This window comes from Macrobrachium nipponense, chromosome 15 (genome assembly GCF_015104395.2).
Source record: "Macrobrachium nipponense isolate FS-2020 chromosome 15, ASM1510439v2, whole genome shotgun sequence".
Taxonomy (NCBI): domain Eukaryota; kingdom Metazoa; phylum Arthropoda; class Malacostraca; order Decapoda; family Palaemonidae; genus Macrobrachium; species Macrobrachium nipponense.
This window is the reverse complement of record NC_087208.1, coordinates 37,071,617-37,099,425: the sequence shown is the minus strand read 5'-3', so window position 1 is coordinate 37,099,425 and position 27,809 is coordinate 37,071,617. Positions and strand designations below refer to the sequence as shown.

Genomic DNA, 27,809 nt, shown 5'->3' with positions numbered 1-27,809 from the left:
TCTTGTTCATACATTTTCCCTTGTCTTGTCCATACATTTTCCCTTGTCTTGTTCATACATTTTCCCTTGTCTTGTCCATACATTTTCCTTTGTCTTGTTCATACATTTTCCCTTGTCTTGTCCATACATTTTCCTTGTCTTGTCCATACCTTCTGTGTTTTATCCATAATTTCCCTTTGTCTCATCCATACATTTCCCTTCGTCTTAACCATACATTTGCCTTTGTCTCATCCATACATTTTTCCCTTGTCTTGTCCATACACTTTTCATGTGTCATCTCCATACATTTTCATGTGTCATATCCATACATTTCCATTTGTCATATCCATACCTTTCCATTTGTCATATCCATACATTTTAATGTGTCAATCCATGCATTTCCATTTGTCATATCCATACATTTCCATTTGTCATATCCATACATTTTCATGTCTTGTCCATACATTTCCATTTGTCATCTCCATACATTTTCATGTGTCATATCCATATATTTTCCTGTGTTCCACCCAAACATTTCCCTTTGTCTTATCCACACATTTCCTCCCTAGTCTCGTAAGCAATCACGAAACCCAACAAACAGCCGACAGAGCGAACGTGAACCTAGAGCGATGACTGAACTGGAAGGAAAAAGATTCAAATGGACAGTCCCTAGTTTAAAAAAAAAATGAATAAAAAAAAAACGAGAAAAAAAGAGCATATGATCCTAAAGAGGAGAGAACATAATGCCCCATGGGATGTACACACGAAACCCTGAGGGGAGAGAGAGACGAGAGAGAGAGAGGAGAGAGAGAAGATGGATGCAGAGTCAGAGATAGCGAGAGAGAGAGAGAGAAGAGGGGAATTAAAAGAAGGGGAAAGCGACAGAAGCAAATAAAAGGGAGACTGGACGTAAAGGAGGCAGGGATGGAACGGGTTGAGGAAAAATACTTGCAATGGAAAGGGTTAAAGAGAGGACAGAAAAATAGACGAATGTATAGACTGAAGGAGAAACAAATGAAAAATGAGGGAAAATGATGTACCGCAAAATCATGACCAAACAATGACTAAAAGAAAATAATCGACGAAAAACAATGCATTTCAAACTCATCGCCAAAACAATGACCACATGTCGTTTAAGGAAAACGACGCATTTAAAAAATCGCTATAAAAAAATGTCCATGACATGACAGAAAGAACGACAAAAGAGGAATTAAAAGAACCTCATAAACAAACACCCCCCCCCCCCACAAACCCCCGACAAAAAAAGGACATAACGAAAGTTAAATTACGACTTTGCAAATCCCACAACTCTCGTGTCAAAAGGCAGTACGAGAGAAATCCTGTGAAAGCTCTCATCCAACGTAACTCTCTCTCTCTCTCTCTCTCTCTCTCTCTCTCTCTCTCTCTCTGTGACAATTTCCAAGAGAAAAATAATGAAAGTCCTTTTCGGAAGCCACGGCATTTCCACTAATGTCGACGAAAGTGAGAAGAAAAGGCTGGTGGTCGGATGCAGGAACCCTTGGTGGTAATCAAAGGCGTCTTACGGTATGTTTGAGCGTTTTCCGTGTGCGTATGTGTGTGAGTGCGCGCTCGCTCGTACTCACGCACGTACACATGTACGCAAGAGATAGATAATTGTCCCGCTTACCTGCAATAAATATAAACACAGTGACTGACACCATATCTAAGCTTATGAACGGGACCTCAACTCAGCGGAACTCTTGTGTACCTATTAGCCGTGATGTTATGATTATAATTTTGCTATGATAACATCTTAAATGTGATGCATTTTTAGATAAACTCTCTTCAATCGAATGTTGAGAGTTAAGTACAAGTTAGTTTAAGGTGAGGAAGAAAGTGTAATTGCTTTTAGCTGTATGGGATCGAGAAAATAAATGAAGTGCAGGTTTAGTCAATTTTTCTGGCTCACAGAAAAATTAGGAAGCTATACTTCACAAAAATTATCATACTGAAAGATGCTGAATTGAATACTGAACTGAATAATGAATTTAGGCCAAAGACCAAGAGCTGGGGCCTATGAGGTCATTCAGCGCTGAAACGGAAATTGACAGTAATAAAAGGATTGAAAGTTGAGAGAGAAAAAGGGAGAATATGAACGGAGGTGCGGTCAAAGGAAGGAAAGGGGCTGCAAATAAGGGCCTGAGGGAGGGACGCTTCAAAGATCCTTAAGAAATGCCTACACAGTGCACCGCATGAGGTGTACTGACGGCGCTGCCCCGAAACGGGACTGAAATATGTTCATTACTATGGATCAATCGAGGCTTTCAATTACGTATGTGAGGAGAAGAAGAAGAGAAGAAGAGAGAGGAGGAGACAAGGAGAGGAGAGGAGAAGAAGAAGAAGCAGAGAGGAGGAGGAGGAGGAGGAGGAGGAGAGAGAAGAGACAGAGAAGAGAGGAGAGAGGAGGAGAGGAAGAGGAGGAGAGGAGGACGGGAGGAGGGAGGAGGAGGAGGAGGAGAAAGGAAGAAGAAGAGGAGGAGGAAGAAGGAGAAGAAGAAGAAGAAGAAGGAGGGAATGAAGAAGAAGAAGGAAGAGGAGGAAGGAGTGGAGGAGGAAGAAGAGAAAAAGAGAGGAGGATGAGAAGGAGGAAGGAAGAAAAAGAAGAAGAGGAGGAGGAGGAGGAGAAGAAGAGGAAGAGGAAGTCAATAAAAAAGGGAAATACAGCGGTTAATTGTCCGAGTATGTGGGAAAAGGTGTCTTCTTCTCTCTCCACTCAGAGGAGAGGGGGGCGAATGAAGGGAACCAAAACAGAAACAAGCATCCGCAATAAAATTCACGAGAGAGAGAGAGAGAGAGAGAGAGAGAGAGAAGAGAGAGACTATTAAAGGAATATTCCATCTAATGGTTACGGGAAATTTCGAGCCGGGGAGAGAAAAAGAGAGCACACTCTATAAAGAGTCGTAACCCAGTTCCTAAACAATGAAGAGACCCTTCCTTCAAAGTTTCGACGGTGGACAAGAGAGAGAGAGAGAGAGAGAGAGAGAGAGAGAGAGAGAGAGAGAGAGAGGGTTAAAAACAATATTGTCCCAAATTCTCGTTGCACATGTCCTACATGAGGGGGAAAAAAATCTTAATCGTACCCTGAAGCAAAACTCTCTTACCTCACTCTTTGTTGGAATCTATTTGCACCTTTTTGTTGTGTGAATGATTCATATAACTTTCGCATCAGATAGATAGATAGATAGATAGATAGATAGATAGATAGATAGATAGATAGATAGATAGATAGATAGATACAATAATATACTTTTTACCCATTCAGCTGTTCCCCACATTAGGGAGTGGCTCCAGAACAACAACTCAGGAAAAGGTCACTGCTACATTCAAACTTCACCTGTTGATTAATGGATGGACTGGCAGTAGACAAAAATTTCTACAAAACTAACTATTTCTTTCGCCTACATACTAGACTTATCAGCAGCACGTTGAACTTCCATACATATACTGCCAAATTGCCAAATTCAGTTTTACTTTGTGCATAATCTCGTGCTTTCCCATGAGAAAACTTTTCCACAAGTTTCTGCACTTTCTCTTCATTATTCTCAATAAACAATTGTATCATTTGCAAACTGAAATATTCCACAAAAGACATTCAACGTTCGCTTTATTATTATACTGCAGTTTCTCAACCGAGATCAAATCCATTTGCCCTCATTTCTCACTCATACATTTTGTTTCTGCCATAATATAACCCCTTGAACTAAACCATTTATATTATTCAACCTGACCCCAAAGAGTCTTTGTGACATTAGAAACGCTCGCACTGCACACACACACACACACACACATAGGTGCCAGGTCTATGCAACCTGAAGAATTCCGTTCTGCTGTATTGACATTTTCACGTTTGGACCAAGTCCAAAGGGTGGGTATGTGATACAGTTGCCTCAAGGAACAGTATTGTGTCTTGGTCTATTCACAAGAAGCTGCTGCACGAAATATGCACAAGGAGAGAGAGAGAGAGAGAGAGAGAGAGAGAGAGAGAGATGGCCCAAGCCACCCTTTAAACAAGTTCAACGGGCCAATCCGCAGCCAAAAAGCCGAAACCATCCCTTAACAAGTGAAAATGCACAATGGGGCCAAAACAACGAGAGAGAGAGAGAGAGAGAGAGAGAGAGAGAGAGAGCATATCCATTTTCATCGATTCATGAGAAAATCTGACGTGGAGAATGAGGTCAAAATAACTCCGCTCACGGTCATTTTACCTCGAGGCTATAATCAATTCCGTCGACTATGAAGCATTCAGTTTAACATTCAGGAAAGCAATAAACCTTCGATGAACATGTCTCGTCCAGGTCTCAGGTGGCCGAGTCAAACAAGGTGCCCGCAGAGCCAAGAGGGATTAACTCCCGGAGGGATCTTCAAGGATTCTGTGAAACCGAACAAGAAATCCTTTGAATGTTCAGAACATCTGCGCAGAGCTCCGTTGAACCATTAATATGGAAAAAGAACATGATAAATAAATCTATTTGTTTGTATATATATGTGTGTGTGTGTGTGTGTGAGAGAGAGAGAGAGAGAGAGAGAGTGAGAGAGAGAGAGAGAGAGATCCATCCACTGAATGCTGTGGAAAACCAAGACGGTGATATCCAAATTATCTGCATCCAGAGAGAGAGAGAGAGAGAGAGAGAGAGAGAGAGAGAGAGAGAGAGAGAGAGAGAGCCGTCAGTACATGGTTAGGAATTTGAAAGTTAAATTTTCAGCATCCCTATGGTTTACTTTATTCACATACATTTGCTAGCTTGAATGAAGAACATAAAATGTTAAAACGCAACGCAGCGAGAAGATAACGGACAGATAATCACGAGTAAATACGAACAAGTTACGAAAAGAGACCCAGAAACGGTATGACACAGCAGTAAAAACTGAAGAAACCAGAAGCCCATAGAGAGAATAAAAAAAAAATCTAATATTAGCATTAGCTTTGGAGTATCAAGAGAAGCGAGTGAATATACTGCAGCTGTGTCCCTAGATAGCCAAACTGAAACTGCCAAGAAAGTCATGCATAAAATAATATTGAAAAAATTGGTGAATAAACTCTAAGGTATTGAAAATGTGAAGGTGAACGAATTTTAACTAGAATAAAACCTAATCTAATACATAAATCATTGTCAATTTTGCACGACGAAAACGGCCCTAAAATGAAAATCAAAGCGTTTGTATCTGGGATCACTTGTGAACCAAGATCAGTGAGAATTTATGTTTATGTTTTATTTATATACATAAAGAATTATCCTTCAATATTCTATGTGTAAAATAAATATTTGCAAATTCAGCGAAAGTTAAAAGATATAACCAGTTCTCCTCATCACTTATAATAACAAAAAAAAAGAAAGAAAAAAAAAGAGCTTGGTTAACCTGAATCAGATCTGCTCAGCAGCAATGAAGAAAAATAAAATTTGTACTTATCCTTAATTATAGACGTTATTACTCTCGTAAACCAAGATAAAATTTTTTTCCAAAAATTTCCATAGGACTATTCGGATTAGTTACGATTTCTTGTAATTACAACCGTGTTAGAATTACTGTTCAATCAGAAGTACCTTCAACCACAAAAACAAATAAAAGTAATTTTCGGGCGCAATCGAGTTATTTCTGGACAGCGCATAATAGTGTATGAATACGAGCTGCAGTATGAAACGCTCATCTACGACCAGGCATCGCTCAGTTGCTCCCCAGATGCGGTTAAGTGAAGGCGTGTCGGCGACGCCTCAGGAAAGCGGTGCCAGACGCACAATCCATGACTAATCTTAACCTTAAATAAAATAATAACTTCTGAGGCTAGAGAGCTGCAATTTGGTGTGAATGATGGTCGGAGGGTGGATGATCAACACACCAATTTGCAGCCCTCTAACCTCAGTAGTTTTAAAGAACTGAGGGTAGATGTACAGACAATAAGCCATCTTAATAGCTTTCTTTTGCTGGAAACTGAAAAGGAGAATTTTTTAACCATAATCTCTGCTCATCCAACAGTAATTTTGCGGAAGCCATTTGTATCATTAAAAGTCCATTGGTATAGCAAGGTAAAAGGAAAAGGTAAATGATCGCCTCTTTTTTTTATAGATACTAAACGGAAAGGCAACATAAAGTTTACTTTTTTCCCCTTCTGGTACAGACTTTGAAAACGCACAAGAACGAGCAGAATAAACAGTTAAGATGAAACTCGACAAGATGAAAATCACCTAAGGATTTTTGTAACACATGAAGACGGTTTGCAAAATAACGTAATTAATCAGATCTGTACCAAACAGAGGTTGTATCAGAAAGAAACCAACTGTTAAATTCGAACACAAAATTAATCCATGAACATGACGCTATTTGCGTTTATAGGGATTTGTTTGATCTTAATATTTTTGTGCAATTAAGTCACGTAGGCTACAAAATGCAGTTAAAAATTAAATTCACGAATATTTTATATAGAAATCACAAATGATATATTCAGTAACAACACAACACACGTCCCAGAATTATGAGAAACATTTAAGAAAGAAACCATACACTCCGGATGAGAATGAAGAAAAATACTGCAAAACTGAAACAAGAGGGAAAAACAGCAAAAATGCAAGAATTACTGCTTTAACGAAAATAGCGCTGCCTCCCAATATGAGCATACAGTCCAGCTTAAAGGATATTGTATGCAAAATTTCACTCCTGCTTCAATAAAACAACAATTTCTGCACCATCTCTGTCAAGTGTTGCGTTAAATTAAAACCAGGCACCATGAACACTGCATATATATATATATATATATATATATATATATACATATATTAATATATATATATATATATATATATATATATATATATCTATATATATATATATTGATATATGATTAATATATTATATATATATATACTATATATATATATATATTATAATATATATATATATATATATATATATATATATATATACTATATATATATAATATATATATATCCTATATATATACATATATATATATTATTATATTATAATACCATATATGAACGTATATACACACTAAATTATAGTGTATATATTATATATATATATATATAGATATATAAATATATATATATATATATATATATATATATATATTATTGTCGCATTTAAGAAGGACTAGTATAGTGGTTAGTGTCATATCATGCACCTCAGATGTCGTGGGTTCACGTCTCCCCCAAGGGGGAGATGACAAATCACTGGCTCTGTATCATGATCAGTTATTGCTGCAGTGTGGGGTCTGCCGTGGGAGGTTGTAACCAACATCCTATGGAAGCTTGAATTTCAAGTCAATGGACCCTTTGGTGTGCTCGTTCAATGTGGATAGGTTTCATCTGCTGAAATAATAATAATACTAATAATAACTTTCCTTTCATTTTAAGGGTATGCCGGATTTCTTGACACCATCTGACGCCTGTACCCATTCACAGTGGGTCAACTGGTTGGTGGCAAACCACTAGCCAAGGATCTTCCTAATGGCAAAGCCACACTGCTTTGCCACTGACCCAAACACACATACAAACACAAACATACACACGCACACGCACACACACACACACACACAAATATATTACAAACCCTTGGCTCAGCCCAACTTTCACATCTAACCTTTCAATCTCCTGTCTGCATATCCTAAAATAAGGTTTGCTTTTATCTGAAACGTATTCAGTAGCGCTCCACAAATTAATTTCAACATTATATGTCTCTAGCAGCCCTCCAACGTATACTATGTCTTTTCCTTCTTTTGTAAGCCTTTTCTTTATCCATTAACACCAAATAGTTTGTTTCCTCTGTTTCATATCTCTCGGTTGAATATTTCGTTTCACATAATGTTCGTCCTGTATCTAACTTAATCTCTCCATTGAAACCCTACCAAGCGCCTTTCCCTGTAGACTAAGTGAAGTCGGTCCGTATATTTCTTACAGTCACCTATATCACCTTTAACCCTCACACAAAGGAACAATTATTCCTCTCGCCCATTATTCAGGAACCTTTTCACTCCCCCCCCCCACCACACCAATACCCCCCCCCCCCCCCCCCCACCACCCCCCCCCCCCCTTTAATCAGACACTCTTCTTCACGCGCCTTGGAAAATCACTTAAATCACACATCCAGCTCCGTACTGCAGCGTCTTACTCATAGTCTCATTTCTAGATACCTTTCCATTTTTCAGTTTATTTTCACATCCCGAATCCTCAGAGCTACTCATAGTCATCTTTCCAAATGTTTTTCATTTTTAATCCCATTTCATGAATCCTCAGAATCTTTATAATCTCATCATTTCCAAATCATTTTTTATTTTATTTTCCCTTTTTGAATCCTCAGAGCTACTCATAGTCACATCATTTCCAAATGTTTTTTCATTTTTTATTTTATTTTCCCTTCTTGAATCCTCAGAACTACTTATAATCTCATCATTTCCAAATGTTTTTCCATTTTTTATTTTATTTTCCCTTCTTGAATCCTCAGAGCTACTTATAATCTCATCATTTCCAGATATCTTTTAATTTTTTTATTTTATTTTCCCTTCCTAAAACCTCAATACATTCTCAAATTTACATCAACCCCATCCGGCCTTGTATCATTCCTCTCTTTCTTCTACCATTCAAATTTTCTAAATTATCAGAATTCAAAATTCTCATTCCATCAGCCAAGAATTGCAGCCTCTCTCCTGACATTAATTCTTCATTTGCATCCTTTTTTCACCAATGTCCATTTGCTCATTAACCTTTCTCTCCGGCTTTAATTCTCTCCAGAACGGCTGCTTTGGCGCTATTCAAAGAAATTTTAGTTACAGAATATTACTAATGCTTCTTCTTCTTCTTATTATTATTATTATTTTTTTCTCTCTCTCTATCACAGTCCTCCAATTCGACTGGGTGGTATTTAGAGTGTGGGGTTCCGGGTTGCATCCCTGCCTCCTTAAGAGTCCATCACTTTTCTTACTATGTGCGCCGTTTCTAGATCACACTCTTCTGCATGAGTCCTGGAGCTTCTTCAGCCTCTAGTTTTTCTAGATTCCTTTTCAGGGATCTTGGGATCGTGCCTAGTGCTCCTATGATTATGGGTACGATTTCCACTGGCATATCCCATATCCTTCTTATTTCTATTTTCAGATCTTGATACTTTATCCATTTTTTTCTTTTTTCTCTCTCTTTCTTCACTCTGGTGTCCCATGGTATTGCGACATCAATGAGTGATACTTTCTTCTTGACTTTGTCAATCAACGTCACGTCTGGTCTATTTGCACGTATCACCCTATCTGTTCTGATACCATAGTCCCAGAGGATCTTTGCCTGATCGTTTTCTATCACTCCTTCAGGTTGGTGCTCGTACCACTTATTACTGCAAGGTTGCTGATGTTCTTGCACAGGCTCCAGTGGAGGGCTTTTGCCACTGAATCATGCCTCTTTTTGTACTGGTTCTGTGCAAGTGCCGGGCATTTGTTTGCTATGTGGTTTATTATTATTATTATTATTATTTTTTTTTTTTTTGCTCTATCACAGTCCTCCAATTCGACTGGGTGGATATATATAGTGTGGGGTTCCGGGTTGCATCCTGCCTCCTTAGGAGTCCATCACTTTTCTTACTATGTGTGCCGTTTCTAGGATCACACTCTTCTGCATGAGGCCCGGAGCTACTTCAGCCTCTGTTTTTCTAGATTCCTTTTCAGGGATCTTGGGATCGTGCCTAGTGCTCCTATGATTATGGGTACGATTTCCACTGGCATATCCCATATCCTTCTTATTTCTATTTTCAGATCTTGATACTTATCCATTTTTTCCCTCTCTTTCTCTTCAACTCTGGTGTCCCATGGTATTGCGACATCAATGAGAGGTACTTTTCTTCTTGACTTTGTCAATCAACGTCACGTCTGGTCTGTTTGCACGTATCACCCTATCCGTCCTGATACCATAGTCCCAGAGGATTCTTTTGCCTGATCGTTTTCTATCACTCCCTCAGGTTGGTGCTCGTACCACTTATTACTGCAAGGTAGCTGATGTTTCTTGCACAGGCTCCAGTGGAGGGTTTTGCTACTGAATCATGCCTCTTTTTGTACTGGTTCTGTGCAAGTGCCGGGCATTCGCTTGCTATGTGGTTTATGGTTTCATTTTTCGTATTGCACTTCCTACATATGGGAGAGATGTTATTCCATCTATCGTTCTTTGAACATATCTGGTTCTTAGGGCCTGATCTTGGTTTGCCGCTGTTAGCATTCCTTCAGTTTCCTTCTTTAGCTCTCCCCTCGTAGCCATTGCCATGTGTCATCGCTGGCTAGTTGTTTAGTCTGTCTCATGTATTGTCCGTGCATTGGTTTGTTGTGCCAGTCCTCTGTTCTGTCTGTCTTTCTCCTGTCTCTGTATTTCTGGGTCTTCGTCTACTTTTATTAGTCCTTCTTCCCATGCACTCTTTAGCCACTCGTCTTCACTGGTTTTCAGATATTGCCCCAGTGCTCTGTTTTCGATGTTGACACAGTCCTCTATACTTAGTAGTCCTCTCCCTCCTTCCTTTCGTGTTATGTATAGTCCCCTGTCCCGTATTTGCTCTTGGGTGTAGTGCTTTGTGTATTGTCATATGTTTCCTGGTTTTCTGATCTATGCTGCTGGAGTTCTGCCTTCGTCCATTCCCACTATTCCTGCGCTGTATCTGATTACTGCTTTTATCATATTTCCGGCGTTGAGTTTTGACTTGAGTATTATTATTATTTATTATTATTATTATTATTATTATTATTATTATTATTATTATTATTATTATTATTATTATTATTATTATTATTCAGAAAATGAACCTTACTCATATTAAACCAACCCACTGGGGTAACTGCCTTAAACTTCAAACTTTGAAAGAATATGATGTTCATTTGAAAGCAGTAACAGAAGAAGAAAATGGGAAATGCAGAAAGAAGAGATCAGTTATTTGAAAAAAAAAAAATGTACTTATTAATGAATAAATAAATAAAGATATAGGTACCTTATTAAAATACGGGGAGAATTGTTTAGTATGCTATGTATTGCATGTTTGCTTATTATAGATAAAGGTTCCAATTTCACATCCTCAGGGAGATTTCCACAGTCCGACGGTGTGAGGATTTATACTGACATACAAAGACAACCCGGCATCCCTACACAAATCATACAAAATTTTAAAGGCAAAATTAGTCGTTAAGTACGAAAGCAGCCCGGGGAGGGGGGGGGGGGCACTTGGTACCTCAGAATACATAAATGTAAAAAAAAGATCGCTTGCAATGACGAAGAGAGAGACCTTGCCGTTGATATATCTGGGCGATCAATCGTTCAAATGGCCTTAAAACAATGAAGATAGATCTTGGGGGGAGGGGAGCGGGGGTAGAGAGAGAGAGAGGAATACTGAGGCCATTACCGAACTTCGTGATTTATGCATTTTGCCCCGAGAAAACACATTTTAATTTCGAATTTATCACTTTCCTTGGGGCGGTGTCACACGCGAGTGGCGGTATGAATTGCACACGGCCCTCCAAGATTTCTGGTCGCTGAAAGTTTTGTATGAGACGTAAAAGCGGCTGCTAATGTTAAAACGAGAGAAATGACTTCCTTTTCATAATGTTTCGTCTTAGCATGGTGCACATTTCCCAATTGCTAACACAAGACACCATTGAACCGCCGTAAAACTAGTTCACTCTTTCCACAATGTTATGAATAATTTTTTTCTTTCGTCTGATTCTAGATATAATATTAAGTGATGGATTCAACAGATAATTTTATGTTTATGTTTCGTTGCCTCTAAAGATTTTCCGTGTATATTTCTACCACTTATGCAAGCTTATACCAGCCATATTTAAATGTATAGTTTGCTGACCACTTATACAAGCTTATACCATCCATATTTAAATGTATAGTTTTGCCTACCCCTTATACAAGCTTATAACAGCCATACTTAAATGTATAGTTTTGCCTACCACTTATAACAGGCATACCATCATATTTACTGTATAGTTTGCCTACCACTATAGCCTTATACCATCCATATTTAAATGTATAGTTTTGCCTACCACTTATACAAGCTTATACCAGCCACATTTAATTGTATATTCTTGCCTACAATCTTTTACAATCTTATACCAGCCATATTTAAATGAAAATAGTCTAAAGAGTCTTCAGAGTTACACGTAAATTCTGTCTTAAATATTTCGTAAGCCACATATAACGGATGTATTCCTGCCCTCGCTAAATTCGAGTAGATCCATTACAAGTCAGCGAAGAGAGAAGAATTATAGTACTGTAATTATTACGTTAATATATAAGCAGTGAAGGACACTACTTCAATAATAGCAACAACAACAGTACTGTTATATGAGCAGTGAAAGCACAATACTTGTACAACAGCTTTGTTATATGAGCAGTGAGAGAGCAATACTTGAACAATTGCTCTGTTTTATGAGCAGTGAAAGAGCAATACTTGAACAACAGCTGTTGCATGAGCAGTGAAAGAGCAATACTTGAACAGCAGCTATGTTATATGAGCAGTGAGAGAGCAGTGGCTTGAACAAGAATTGCTTTGTTTTATGAGCAGTGAAAGAGCAATACTTGAACAACAGCTGCTTGCATGAAAATTAAAGAGCAATACTTGAACAGCAGATATGTTATATGAGCAGTGAAAGAGCAATTTGAACAACATCTGTTACATGAGCACTGAAAGAGCAATACTTGAACAGCAGCTATGTTATATGAGCAGTGAAAGAGCAATACTTGAACAATTGCTCTGTTTTATGAGCAGTGAAAGAGCAATACTTGAACAGCAGCTATGTTACATGAGCAGTGAAAGAGCAATACTTGAACAGCAGCTATGTTATATGAGCAGTGAAAGAGCAATACTTGAACAATTGCTCTGTTCTATGAGCAGTGAAAGAGCAATACTTGAACAGCAGCTATGTTACATGAGCAGTGAAAGAACAATACTTGAACAGCAGCTATGTTACATGAGCAGCGAAAGCAGACTACTTGAACAACTGAGAGATCCAAACGACCGTGAGACGCCACCTTTAACAGCGCTGTCTGAGGCTGACAAAAGAAACAATAGGCTTTAAAAACTTAATATTATTTCAAGCCGTTCTTTAACGCGTCCTCACAATGGAGGGGTGAAATGCCATTCCAGATATTTAGTTTCTGGGGGAAATATTTATTCACAGGTGGCAAATCTTAATATAGGGAGCAGTATCGTGCTACCAATATCAAGAGGGAAACGTTTTCTTCAGAGAGAGAGAGAGAGAGAGAGAGAGAGAGAGAGAGAGAGAGAGAGAGAGAGAGAGGTTTTGTCTCTGTTTATCATAGGAATCTATTTGTTTGTTTGTTTGTTTGTATGGTGCTTTTACGTTGCATGGAACCAGTGGTTATTCAGCAACGGGAGGAATCTATTTAAGGAAACTAAACATTCAAAGGAATATTCAAAGCAACTTTTAATTCATGGAGTAAAGATCAAGTTTCTATCAGTGTATCAACAAACTCACATAATTGAAAAAGGATTAAAATTAGCTCTTTTAATTCATGGAGTAAAATTTAAGTTCTTTCAGTGATCAACAAACTCATATCACTGAAAAAGGATTAGAATTAGCCCATTATTCTCATATATATATATATATATATATATATATATATATATATATATATATATATATATATATATATATATATATATATATGTATATGTACATATGTTATGTATGTATGTATGTATGTATATATATATATATATATATATATATATATATATATATATATATATATATATATATATATAAACATGATGCGGTTGATGAAAGTTAGAACCAACTGTGCAGCGAGGCCTCTCCGTGCCAGGTCTTACATATTACAAATTGAGGCGACAAAGTGAGAATTACAGTAACTTAAACCTAACTTCAGTAATGACAACTTCAAAGGAGTCTTATATACTAATGAGTAAGACCAAAGGAGAGGAGACCACTAACCGTTTATGGTGGATTAAATTATGCGGAGTATAAAGGAAGTCTGACTCAAACGCCTAAGCAGAGGTACCTTTGTACAGAAACGTAAAAAATCCTTTTCTAACATGTTTACATCTTATCCCTCGGTACTCAATTTTCTGAGTGGTTGAAAGCGGAGACTGCTCTATCTCACACGTGGGACCGAAGCTGTAATCAGCTTGAAATTTACTTTTCACAGGTTTGTTTATAACGCAAAATTTCAACCAAGAGGAGAGAGTAACATAAGAAAACACTGATAGAAAAGACAAAGGTCCGAAAATGCTATTTACTTTCCACAGGTTTGTTGACGACACAAAATTGTAGCTTAAGAGAAAATAGGTCAACCCCTCTGAAGCAGAACACACAAAGGCCACATACCAGAGGTTACTCATCTACCAGACACAAACATGAACTGATATATACTTTTCACAGGTTTTTTTACGACACAAAATTATAGAGAAGAAATGAAATAACAAAAGATAGGTAAGCGATGCCACACAAAGCCTTACGAATTAGAAAACACGAAGTCTACAGACCCAAAGCTACTATTCTTCCACACATAAGCACGAACTGATAATTACTTTTCACAGGTTTGTTTATGAAACAAAATTACATCTAAGAGAAACAAGTTGTAATAACAAAACACTGGTAAAAGCCGGCACGCACAAAGCCCTATGAAGCAGAGCACACAAAGGCTACATAAACATAACCTAGGCTGTCAATCCACCGCACACAAAGTTATTTTTCGTATTTGGACGTATCTCAGCATGAATCTGAATACCGAGGCGAAAATATATTACGGGTCGAAAAACCTCTCCGGAAGGCACAAGATCTCAAGTGAGGGGTTCCTAGTCCGGATTACGGGGGCGAGACCCAAAAGATTTGCCCCGAAAGACCGAATACATAATAAACACGCAACGCGTTTTTATTTATTTTTTTTTTTATACTGTTACCGGGAGGAATACGAATTGCGTCGTATTTCGATCTCCCCAAAACAGAGGAACGAATTTTTTTTTCTTCCACGATAATGGGAACTTCCATGGAACAGATACTATTATTTTCATTTATAGTTTTCTCATCTTTTATCACTTACCAATATCCTTACACGTTAAAAGATCACTGCTAAAGTTGCAAGCGTTAGCTGCTCTTAAGGTATAGGGCGATGATGATTTTTGAATGCTACTTCTGGCAATGCAAACATTATTAGTTAAATAATAATGAACTCCCGTAGTCTTCCAGGGACGTCGGGTATTCGACAAGCAACGATTTCATAAAGCGAGCAAGTACTGATGATTCGTTTTGGAATTAAAAATATGATTCAATCTATGGCCTGACAGAACGTCTTCCCATCTAGCATAGGGAAGTAAGTAGAGACGAGGAAACTATTATAATTTAGATATATGTAAATGGTAATAAGAAGAAGTACGTAAAGAAAGCAACAAACGCAGTAACACGAAAATAGGTACGGGTATTGTAGCGAGTTATTTTGGATCTTCCGAAAAGTTCGAAAATAAACTTCGCGTTGCATAACTACAAAACGTCCGGGAAATATCAGAGTTTGAAGAGGAGATTCAGATGAAAATCATATCATTTCTGAAATCGAAAACCTATATTTCAAACGAATAAATATCAAGTGGGAATTCTCCTATCAGTGAAGGGATGACAACCCACAGGTTATTCTGAAGATTTCTGTAGTTACAAAGGAAAAGATAAAAGAGAGGAGTTGATCTTCAAAGGCTTACAAAGTCAGGATGTTTATTCAGGTGTGTCTAAAGAAATAAAGAAAAACGAGTCTTTTGGAAGGATGTTTAAAGGATTTAAAATCCTTGTACACCAGAGTTCATACTGACAGGATCGCCAACCTCCCAGAATTCTGTAACCCCACAGACGATGCGACATTCCATGCAAAAATCCTGAGAGAGAGAGAGAGAGAGAGAGAGAGAGAGAGAGAGAGAGAGAGAGAGAGAGAGAGAGAGAATTGTCTAGGGTAAGTTCCAATGAATATGACCCAAAATGAGGTTAAATGGAAAAAATTGATAAAGAATACAACTTTAGGAGTGATAAGTCTACGTCTACGAGAGAGAGAGAGAGAGAGAGAGAGAGAGAGAGAGAGAGAGAGAGAGAGAGAGATGTCTAGGGTAAGTGCGAATGAATCTGTCCCAAAACTGAGTTTTAGAAATGGAGAAGAAATTAATTAAAGGAATACGAACTTTGGGAGGGAGGGATAAGTTTAAAAGAGAGAGAGAGAGAGAGAGAGAGAGAGAAAAGAGAGGATGGAGAGCAGAGAGAGAAGGAGAGAGAGGACGAGGGGGGGGGGGGGAGGAGCCCGAGAGAGGAAAGAGAACTGTCTAGGGTAAGTGCGAATGAATCAGACTCAAAATGAGCTTAAATGGAGAAGAAATTAATAAGGAATACAACTTTGGGAGGGATAAGTTTAAAAGAGAGAGAGAGAGAGAGAGAGAGAGAGAGAGAGAGAGAGAGAGAGAGAGAATGCAACCTAAAATGCTCAAAAGAGGTACCCTTCAACATTCGACTGATTATTTGACCGCGTAGAAATTTTTCTCCAAGATGGCGTACACCACAAATAAAAATTCAGACTTTATTTCGTAATGCACCTTTGAGTCATCACGCGTCGCAGTTTGCATAAGGACGCAAAAGAAACATAGACATAGAAAGAGAGAGAGAAAAAAAAAAGGATAAAAAAGAGAGGAGGCTGATACATCAAAGTAAGTTGGCAAATTTTGAAAGAAAACGTTGGGATAACTGCACGAAGGATTAAAGCTATGCTTGGGATGATATTATCTTATCTATTTGTTTTCTCATTTCCATTGCTTTCAGTTCTCTTCGCATGTGGGGATTCTATTCTGCAGAAGATTCCTTTGCATTGAATTGAATGGTTTGCTACGTAATAATAATAATAATAATAATAATAATAATAATAATAATAATAATAATAATAATAATAATAATAATAATCGCAGGAATAGTGGAATGGACGAAGGCAGAACTCCGTCAGCATAGATCAGAAAACCAGGAAACAAATGACAATTCACAGCACTACACCCAAGAGCAAATACGGACAGACTATACATAACACGAAAGGAAGGAGGGAGAGGAGGCTACTAAGTATAGAGGACTGCGTCAACATTGAAAACAGAGCACTGGGGCAATATCTGAAAAGCAGTGAAGACGAGTGGCTAAAGAGTGCATGGGAAGAAGGACTAATAAAAGTAGACGAAGACCCAGAAATATACAGAGACAGGAGAAAGACAGAAAGACAGAGGAACCGGGACTGGCACAAACAAACCAATTGCACGGACATACATGAGACAGACTAAACAACTAGCCAGCGATGACAATTGGCAATGGCTACAGAGGGGAGAGCTAACAAGAAGGAAACTGAAGGAATGATAACAGCGGCACAAGATCAGGCCCTAAGAACCAGATATGTTCAAAGAACGATAGACGGAAATAACATCTCTCCCATATGTAGGAAGTGCAATACGAAAAATGAAACCATAAACCACATAGCAAGTGAATGCCCGGCACTTGCACAGAACCAGTACAAAAGAGGCATTGATTCAGTGGCAAAGCCCTCCACTGGAGCCTGTGCAAGAAACATCAGCTACCTTGCAGTAATAAGTGGTACGAGCACCAACCTGAGGGAGTGATAGAAAACGATCAGGCAAAGATCCTCTGGGACTATGGTATCAGAACGGATAGGGTGATACGTGCAAATAGACCAGACGTGACGCTGATTGACAAAGTCAGATGAAAGTATCACTCATTGATGTCGCAATACCATGGGACACCAGAGTTGAAGAGAAAGAGATGGGAAAAAATGGATAAGTATCAAGATCTGAAAATAGAAATAAGAAGGATGGGATATGCCAGTGGAAATCGTACCCATAATCATAGGAGCACTAGGCACGATCCCAAGATCCTTGAAAAGGAATCTAGAAAACTTAGAGGCTGAAGTAGCTCCAGGTCTCATGCAGAAGAGTGTGATCCTAGAAACGGCACACATAGTAAGAAAAGTGATGGACTCCTAAGGAGGCAGGATGTAACCCGGAACCCCCACACTATAAATACCACCCAGTCGAATTGGAGGACTGTGATAGAGCAAAAAAAAAAAAAAAAAAAAAAAAAAAAAAAAAAAAAAAAAAAAAAAAAAAAAAAATAATAATAATAATAATAATAAATAATTTTTCCCCAAAAGAAGTAGCAATATCATTATCGGCAATCATTATAACAGAGTGATAATCTTTAAAAGCTGTCACCTTAAAACACGATGAGAAATCATTCATACATATATATATATATATATATATATATATATATATATATATATATATAGTATATATATATATATATATATATATATATATATATATAATATATATATATATATCCAGGCAAGTCTATTATCGAGAAAAAATTCCCCTTCGGTTAAGCATATATGAAAAAATATATTAATTCCGAGGTAGAGCGAATTAGATATTAAAGGACATTGTAGCTCGATATATAGATATATATATATATATATATATATATATATATATATATATATATATAATATATATATATATATATAGTATATATATATATATATATACATATATATATATATATATATATATATATAAATATATATATATATATATACATATATATATATATATATATATATATATATATATATATATATATATATATATATTGAAATATATTCTTACGAAGAACAATGCACTGGGGTTGGGGGGATTGGGGGTGGGGGCGGGGGCGGGGGGAGGGTGGGTGGGTGGGGGGGTTTTCGAAAGTCCCTAAACCTGCCCTGACGAGCTGGAATACATCAGAATATATGAAAAATGTAACGGCCACCAAAAAATGATTTGAGCCACCGAGTGAAGAGCTATTTCCTATGCGTGAGAGTTGTAGGTGGGACGAAGGGTTAAAGGAAAAGTGGCGACGAAATAAAAAAAAAAAAAAAAAAAAAAAATTTGGCAAGGGTATAATGAAACAGTGCAATGACTTGCTAAAATTGGTGACCATCAAGTTCGATTGAATGTGAGGCAAAACGGGTTCCAATTGAAAGGAAATTGATAAAGAATGAAATTTGTCAGAGAGAGAGAGAGAGAGAAGAGAGAGAGAGAGAGAGAGAGAGAGAGAGATGGTTACGGTAAGTAAGATTGCATATCCCCCACAATATGATTATATTTAAAACGAAATTGATATAAAGAATAAAACTCTAGGGATCATAAGCTGAAGAGAGAGAGAGAGAGAGAGAGAGAGAGAGAGAGAGAGAGAGAGAGAGAGAGAGAGAGAGACGGTGCCATGAATCCAGGAACACTTTCACCAGGGAGAGGATGTATTCAAACCGAATGTATTTATGGAAATTCTCCGCCAGCCTTTTAATTTCGTTCGAGAATAATAAAATATGTGAGACGGCGTCTTCTCTGCCTTATTAGCATACACAGGGAAATTTGTCTTTACATTTGTTATCCCACCCAGTGAATATAAATGGTCCTGCTTGCAAAGGACTCTGTGCCTCCAATAAACGCCCTTGTTTCACGCCTTAAAAATGTGCTCACTGGTGAGAGAGAGAGAGAGAGAGAGAGAGAGAGAGAGAGAGAGAGAGAGAGAGAGAGAGAGAGAGAGAGAGAAATGAACGGGTAATACTGGGCTAGATGCCATGTAATTGGCCTTAAATTTGATGCACGTGCCGTATACGGGAATGATATGGGAATTGCACTGTTGTAGTGCACTAAGAGAATGGGAATTGGGAATACTATTTCTATGTCTCAGACTTCCTCCAAGAGAATGGGAATTGGAAATATTATCTCCATGCCTCGGACTTCCTCCTCTAATCTGCTCCATCATCCTTTATGAAAGGTAAAGTACTCCAAAAGCAGAGGTTAGGAAGGATTTGGAGCCAATATTGGAGCTGAAGCTTTCCTGAAGACGTTTCAGTAGGAGCCGACATTGGAGCTGAAGCATTCCTGAAGTAGGAGCCGAAATTGGAGCTGAAAGCATTCCCTGAGACGGCTCAGTCTTCCATTTAAAAATGTGAGCGTCACAGAAAGCAAAGTCATTTCGCACTCGCTTATTCCTTTTTCCCCTCTAAAAATGATTTTAAATATGTTGTACAGACGGCCAACGAAGAATTGGCGTTAGTAGTTTTCTTAATTCATTGTTCGTTATGGAAATATTGCCATATGCAGGTGCCAGATTATTTACTTAACAATAAATAACATTTCCTTTCAAAGGTGCTATACTTGAAATAAATTACATTAGAACTGGGTAGACTTATTCAGTGTATTAAAGATAATTATTTTGCAAAGTAAGGAAAATATATACCGATGGGTCCACGATTTCTAATTTTATTCGTGACATCATACTGAACATTTTGAAGTTGGCTTTGCTGCCGCTCGAGTCTTGACTCAACGTATCGTACTGCATCTGGAGTGTTGTCATTTCGTCTCCTACAGCCGATAAACAATACAACAAGACGTTATCATTCTTTGAAAACGATTTGTTTAGTTAAGCTAATTTTGTCCTTTGATCAATAAAATAATTTGCATGACCATGACACATTTAGTGGGCCTAAAATGGACTTCTGATTTTCCGCGCTGATTTGCCTAGGTCTATTTCAGCAGTATACTCTCTCGGATACGTAATATTAATGAATATTTAAATCGACAATATATATATATATATATATATATATATATATATATATATATATATATATATATATTAATCTGCTTTATTTGACTATTCCCGTTATTCTTGTTTTATTAGCCATGTTCGCCTTTCTTCTTATCCTTTTCATATTGCTTAACATAATTAACTCAGACCTAGCTATTCAAAGTCAAAAAAGCAATCATAAAAAATCAAACGAATATAATTCAGTCTTATTTTTTATCGAATTCCTTACATATCATCCTGTTTTTCATTTGGACACCATTCTTGGAAGCTGTGGGAGTCAAACTGACGAATACATTAAGATAGGCTTACTTTCCTTAAAGCTTTTTTAGGTTGATCTTTTTGTAGCTATTCATTTTCTTCTAAATAGAAATTAATTCAAATTAGTTTCACATGTATACCTACTAGACCTACTACCATAAGCATATTATAAGTAGCTTGAAAGGATAAGAAATATGAAAGGTGACGTTCTCGTTTAAGTCTATTTCATGTTTTTTTTTTTTTTTTTTTTTTTTCAAAGAAGAACCTACTGCATTTAATCAAGGGTTGCTCTTTGACGGCTACAGGGTGTAACACGAGTGTATACACATATTTTTGTGGAATGAAAAATAAAGTTTCTTTGAACAGAAAATACTTTATAAACGCATTTTAAGGCGTCCGTTGTCGGTGCGGGGAATTTTAAAATAAAAAAACCGTTATCATTGAGTGATGCTTTCACGAGATGGAGTTTCGTAGTGAGAAGTCGGATCTAGTCGCCTGAGATGTAGAAAGAGAGCGGAGGTGGCGTATAGGGAGGTGATGGAAGGATTAGGCCGATGTTAAAAAAGTATCCCCCCAATAAAATGTATTCTTTAGGTTTTGAAGAAAAAATGCATGCATCATTGAAACCGTTTGTTTCCCTCCCTATCCGTGGTATCACCGGCCACGATAAAAAAACAAAACAAAACAAGAGTAAGCCTAACTGAATCTCTCATCCATCAAAGATAAGTTTGCTTATTCATTAGACTTATTCATTAGACAACTAATTCAAAGACTTCCTTTCCATCTAAAGTATTCATCAGACACCAATCATAAGCGTAGAGCTAGTTATGATTCCTGGTTCAGCAATGTCGTGACGAGGCACTAGAATTCCAAGTCACAAATGAAATGTTTTGCTCAGCAACATTTGCACTACTGTATTGTCTTGCTCTTCATGTGGTGCTTCAAGGTGTTCCACATCTAGGCCCACCCTGTTTTAAATTTTGCCGTTCTTTAAAACAATTTTATTCATCTATGTATGATTCTCTCCGGTTTATTAAGTTTTCTGATATCTCTCCAACAGGAACTTGCACCGAATGCAGTGCAATAATTCTCTCGCTCTCGAGGGATGTTTCTTAGACCGATAAATGACACATTGACATTAGATTCCCGTGCACATTAACATCAAAAGCAATAGAGTGAGGTCGCCTGGTTCACACTGTTAAGATATCGTTTTTTTTTCTTTTTGTTTTTAAATTTGATAGCATTTTTTGTGAGATTCCAATGTTTTCTGTAAAATAACAAATGGAATATTCAACTACCTTCAATTTAATATTGAAATGATAATTTAAGGACTATGTTTATGCGATACTACTAGTGATAGGTGTTCCTATCTATTTGGTAATGTATATCTATGGTTGTGATATGACGTTTTTTATCACTTCGTTTCGTTCATGTCAATTTTGCTATATAAAGGAAAAAAAATAGTTTCCCACACAATAACATAACATAATGTTTCTAAGATATCAGTGACTATTTTTAACGTCATTACACATGATTTATTTCTTCCATCTTTGAACAGAAAAATAGATAAATAAGGCATGAATCGTGCGTCAGGCAGGTGAACGAAAAATTATGAAAACTCTGCCACGAGTTTTTTGGCCGACAGTACATTCGACAACCATCCAATTTTGGGGTATTAGGTCCCACCTGGTGTTCCGGAATAAAAATGGCTCCAGCTCGGAAAGCCTCATCGTACAACTACTGTATCATTTATTGACTGCGTGCCATCGAATACGCATGACGTAACTGTTGTGCATTTATCAGCGAATTTTTTTAATGCAAGATGACCGCTGAATTTCAGCTTCATTCTAAATTCATGAAAGTGATCGATTTCTGTTGCCAATCTCTGCTTGTTGTTATAAATGCCCTCGGATTTTTCGCCATTTAAGACATGCTATTTGACCATATCTTCTTCACCCTCTCTGGCCACCTTCTCTTTTCCTCCCAAATTCTTTCTCTTCACGAAAAGCGAATGGAAAATACGCATAAGCATCCGATTCATCCATACATTCTCCCCTCTAGCCGACGCGTGAGGATTCCAGCACCCAAAAACACGTAAGCGGACAATACACGAATTTACAAGCCCGGAGGGGGCATGCGACACCTAGAACAAGAGAGGGGAACGCTGTTAGCAGCAGCAGCAGCAGCAGCAGTAGCAGCGGTTGTAGTGATTCCCTTATTACCTTCGTACTAAACGAAAACAAGTTCGGAACCTTGTTTACTTTCGCCAGACGGAGAGGCTTCGTGTGTCAACCCGCTTGTCGGTGGGTGTCACGCCTGCGATGTTGATTTTAGATTCGAATTTGGTCTGGTTGGACCCCCCCCCCCCCTCCCCCCCCCCCCCCTTCCCCCCCACCCACCTCTCTCAATCTCCCTAAGGTCCCCTGCAACCTAAAACATGAATCGGGAGTTGATTCCATTTCTTATGTTTCTTAATGCGTCTGTGGTGATTCCGCCCTCGGGGCTCTGTGCTCGGCTCGCTTTCCGCGGCGTCACCTCATTCGTAAAATGAACGCGAGCGAAGCCAGATCACTCCGTCGTATCGTAAATATTTTCCCTTCCATCTCAAGGTTTTGCCGCGAGTGATAAACCATTATGGCGTATTAAGAAAAAAAAAGGGAGTCGAAGGAATTCGCTCACTTTAATCGCGACAACATCTGAAAATGAAGCCATGTCTCGAAAACTGAAGTCCTGTCTGAAGTCCTGTCTTCAAAATCATACTAGATGATATACGGGACAAAAAAAAAACTCCCGACATAAACAAGCAAATAAGTACAGAGACATCCCCACAGCGACTGGCCGGCAATGAAAGCGTTCCGAATTCTCTTAAAGGGAATGATGGAAGGAGAATAAACGTCGACGTAAAGTCTTGCATTTTATATAGATTTTTTGTTTACTTCTTACTTCATGAATCGCAATAAACTCCTACATCTCGTCATTAGCGTCCGGGGATTGTCAAAAGAATGAGAGAGAGACTCTCTCTCTCTCTCTCTCTCTCCTTTGCAAATGGAAAATGTTAAGCTGATGTCCGCTAATAAACGACCATGAGAAATAAGAGGAATAAATTCTGGAGTGTGAGTCCTCGTAGAATAATTGTTTTCTCCCGCATGACTTATCTGTAATTTGAATATTCCACTCGGGGAGTATCGGTACAGCCAATGCTCAACGGCATCTATTTATTATAAACTAGAACGGAAATAATTCCATCCGCTTTTCTTCTGCGATAATTTTTAATGATGACTTTTCCTTCAAACGAAACGAATGCGAGAGTCTTGTAAATCCTCAAGCAAGGCAGAGGCTTTGATGGCTTTATACTTTCGTAATTACTATTTTGAACTCTCGCATAAAAAAACACGAAAACAATTAGCAAAAGATCACATGCAGAAAAAAATGAAAATTCAAAACAGCATAATTTTCATGTTATGATTAGCACAGCATAAAATCATTTGTCAAATGCTACTTCTTGAGGTCTCTTATAGGACATGAAGATATAAAAATGGAAAGGTTTCTATTTCCAGTAATTACTCTACACACCACACACACACACACACACACACACACACACACACACACACACATATATATATTATATAGATTATATATAATATATATATATATAATATTAATTATTATATATATATATATATATAGTACGACATTATTTTCATGTTTATGTTGGTGGACAGCCATAAAAACACTTATCAAATCCTACTTCTTGCAATATCTTGAACAAAGAACTTGATGCTACAAGAATCCAAAACTTTTAGTCTCTGTTAGATATCTATATAAAACTTGAACGCGTGATCAACCTATTCACATTAATTCAATTCAAGTTCTTCAAGCCTGGAACCACACAATGTGGTTTGATCTCTTTGCTTTGTAAACATGGCTATTTCGTTTATTTACAATCTCAAAAGAATCGATTTACTGTTGTTTGAAGGCTTCCTTCACACACATTCACAATTCTGCTTTCTCCTTTTCTCGCATATGAGTATTCTGATTCCGTGGAATCTTGCTTGGCAATAATAATAATAATAATAATAATAATAATAATAATAATAATAATAATATAATAATAATAATAATAATAATAGGATCACTAGGCACGATCCCAAGATCCCTGAAAAGGAACCTGGAAAAACCAGATGCCGAAGTAGCTCCAGGACTCATGCAGATGAGTGTGCTCTTAGAAACAGCGTACATGGTGAGAAAAGTGATGGACTCCTAAGGAGGCAGGATGCAACCCGGAACCCCACACTATAAAAACCACCCAGTCGAATAGGATGATTGTGATAGAAAAAAAATAATAATAATCAATAATTCAGATAAAGGCTGTTAAATTCTATATTTTAACTGACATTAGGTCATTTTCATCATCAAGCTAAAGAAAAGGGTCAAATACCTCGATGACACTGAATTCCAACGGACACATCTATAATAATAAATATGTAAAATCTAATGTTCACACTCTACAAGATAAATTTCTCAGTATACATGATCTTTTTATATTGACTTACTTGCCATTTACTTTACGTGACTGCAAGCAAATCTTCGAAGAAAAATAAAAGGCTTTATTCTATTCAAGGTATGGTATGACGAGATCTGCTTGATGCTGGAGCATGTACGAACAAACAAACAAGACACAAACAACAACATCTCTTGTTAAAAATATCGTAATAAGTCACTGAGAACCTCAAGACCAACGTTACTAACATATCATATTATGTGTTTCCTACGGTGATTAGGTTTGAAGGAAGTCAATAAAATCCAGATTAGTAAAAAGAAGCAATAATAATTGAATAACATGATAAGAATGAACGACTTCCACGTCTAACAGAATATTTTCATTTCCTCAAATTACTTGAGATTCTCACCCATACGACTCGACTCACGGCAATAATAATAATAAGTTCCCCAGTCGGCCGGTGCCTTCTCTCCGCAATAGTTCACAGGTATTCATCACAATGAAACACAACCCTGAAAGTTTTATGAGTTTCGGGACCCGTTTATCAGAAGTGGGCGTCAATTGAAATCATTCATCTCGGACAAATTTGGGTTCACAATTCCACCACCCTGTCCTTTTTCATTCGCGGGAGGATTTGCATCAAGATGCGTCTCCTTGGTGGGGGGATAGGTAGTCTTTGGGAACATATTCAAAAACACTTAAAGGCGAATTAACTTTTCTCTGCGACTCAAGAACGCATCGATAGCAAAGGAATGTGAGGTAAGCATTTCGAACAGAATAGAATGACCTATGAGGTCATTCAGCAATGAAACGGAAATTGACAGTAACGAGGGTTGAATAGGCTTGTCAGAGGAGGAAAACCTCAAAGCAGTTGCACTAAGATACACAAAATGAATATTATGCCCGTTCAATTACTGCGGTAATGAAATGAAGTTTTTAGAAAATAATCGACTTTGGGATTCAATGTAGTTTTACTTATAATGAGTCAGTGTACAAAAAAAAAAATTAATATATTTCGTCCGTTTACAAAAAAATAAATATATTTCGTAAGTCACTTTAAAATGGCTTTGAAATACGTGAATATTCCATACCCTGTATGAAAATATAAAACCAAAAATTAAGTCTTACAACCTAGTCGTCGAATACTGCGGCCTTTTTTATATTCATCAAAATTATTAAAAATATAGTTTCATTAAAGAAATATTTCCGTAAGGATAACTTTGGATTAACCGAAGCCATTTTTATCCTTTCCGCTTAAAAAGTCAGAATGTCAAAAAACAGCAGGAGAAAAATTGTCGCATTTCCCATCTTTTTACATAAATAGAATCGTCAGTGCCAGCTTTCTTCTCCGGGAGATAAAAAAAAAAAACGAAAAAGAAAAGAAAAAACGGGGGACACGAAAAACGAAAATGAAAAAAAGGAGTAAAAAGAAAATCACGCATAAAATTTACGGGAAGTGACACTAATCTTCTTGAACTCTGGTTCGGCAAATATTTGGAAGTTGCTTTTGAAAAATTTGTTTTGACTCTCGTCAGGGAATTTTTTTTCTTTTTCTTTTTCCTGAAACCACTCTCCTTCGACGAGGAAAAATACCTCACTGCTTGTATGTACGAGACGGAGGCTGCGTCGTATCTTGCGAGAATTCGTGTTTACTTCTTTTTAAAAATTCAAGAAAAAAAATTATGGTTTTATTGGGCAGAAATTCGAAATGTTGACCTTAAAAGAAAATACTTACAATTTCTGATCGGTCATTACTGAGTATCATCTTTGAAACTACTGTTAATCGTTCATAGGAATAAGAGTACTACTGTAACGGAACAAGAAACAGGAGATTTTGACAAAGGATAACGAAAGGAAGTAACGACAATAAAAATGAATAAATAAAAACAAATACGGGTGTATATTTTCGGAAACGGGTCCTGGATCAAACATTTTTCAAAGACTGCAAAGGTTACACAAATATATATATATATATATATATATATATATATATATATATATATATATATATATATATATATACTATATATATATATATATATAACCTAACGAGAAATACAGACATATATAATAGCTCAACAGAACAAATGCCTCACGCTTAGAAATAAAAAAACTGATGCGATGCGAAAACAAGAAACATAAAATAAACAATAAATAAATATAAACAAAAACCCACACTGAACCTGGAACTCATAATCGCCCAAAGCTTTCACGATAGAGAGAGAGAGAGAGAGAGAGAGAGAAATAAAGGCCCATACGGGCCGGCCTACGACTGAAAAAAAAAAAAATCAAATGCATGAATGAAATAACCCTTTTTTTTTTGGCCGATGGAAGGATCACACGGCCGCCACAGATGGACAATAACCTCGATGG

General features: G+C 37.3%; 1 protein-coding gene across 1 annotated transcript in view; it reads right to left on the bottom strand.

Moving 5' to 3' along the window:
* Positions 1 to 27,809, bottom strand: part of LOC135227091 (nephrin-like) — a 391,371-nt gene that overhangs the window by 52,685 nt on the left and 310,877 nt on the right. The window lies entirely within an intron of this gene.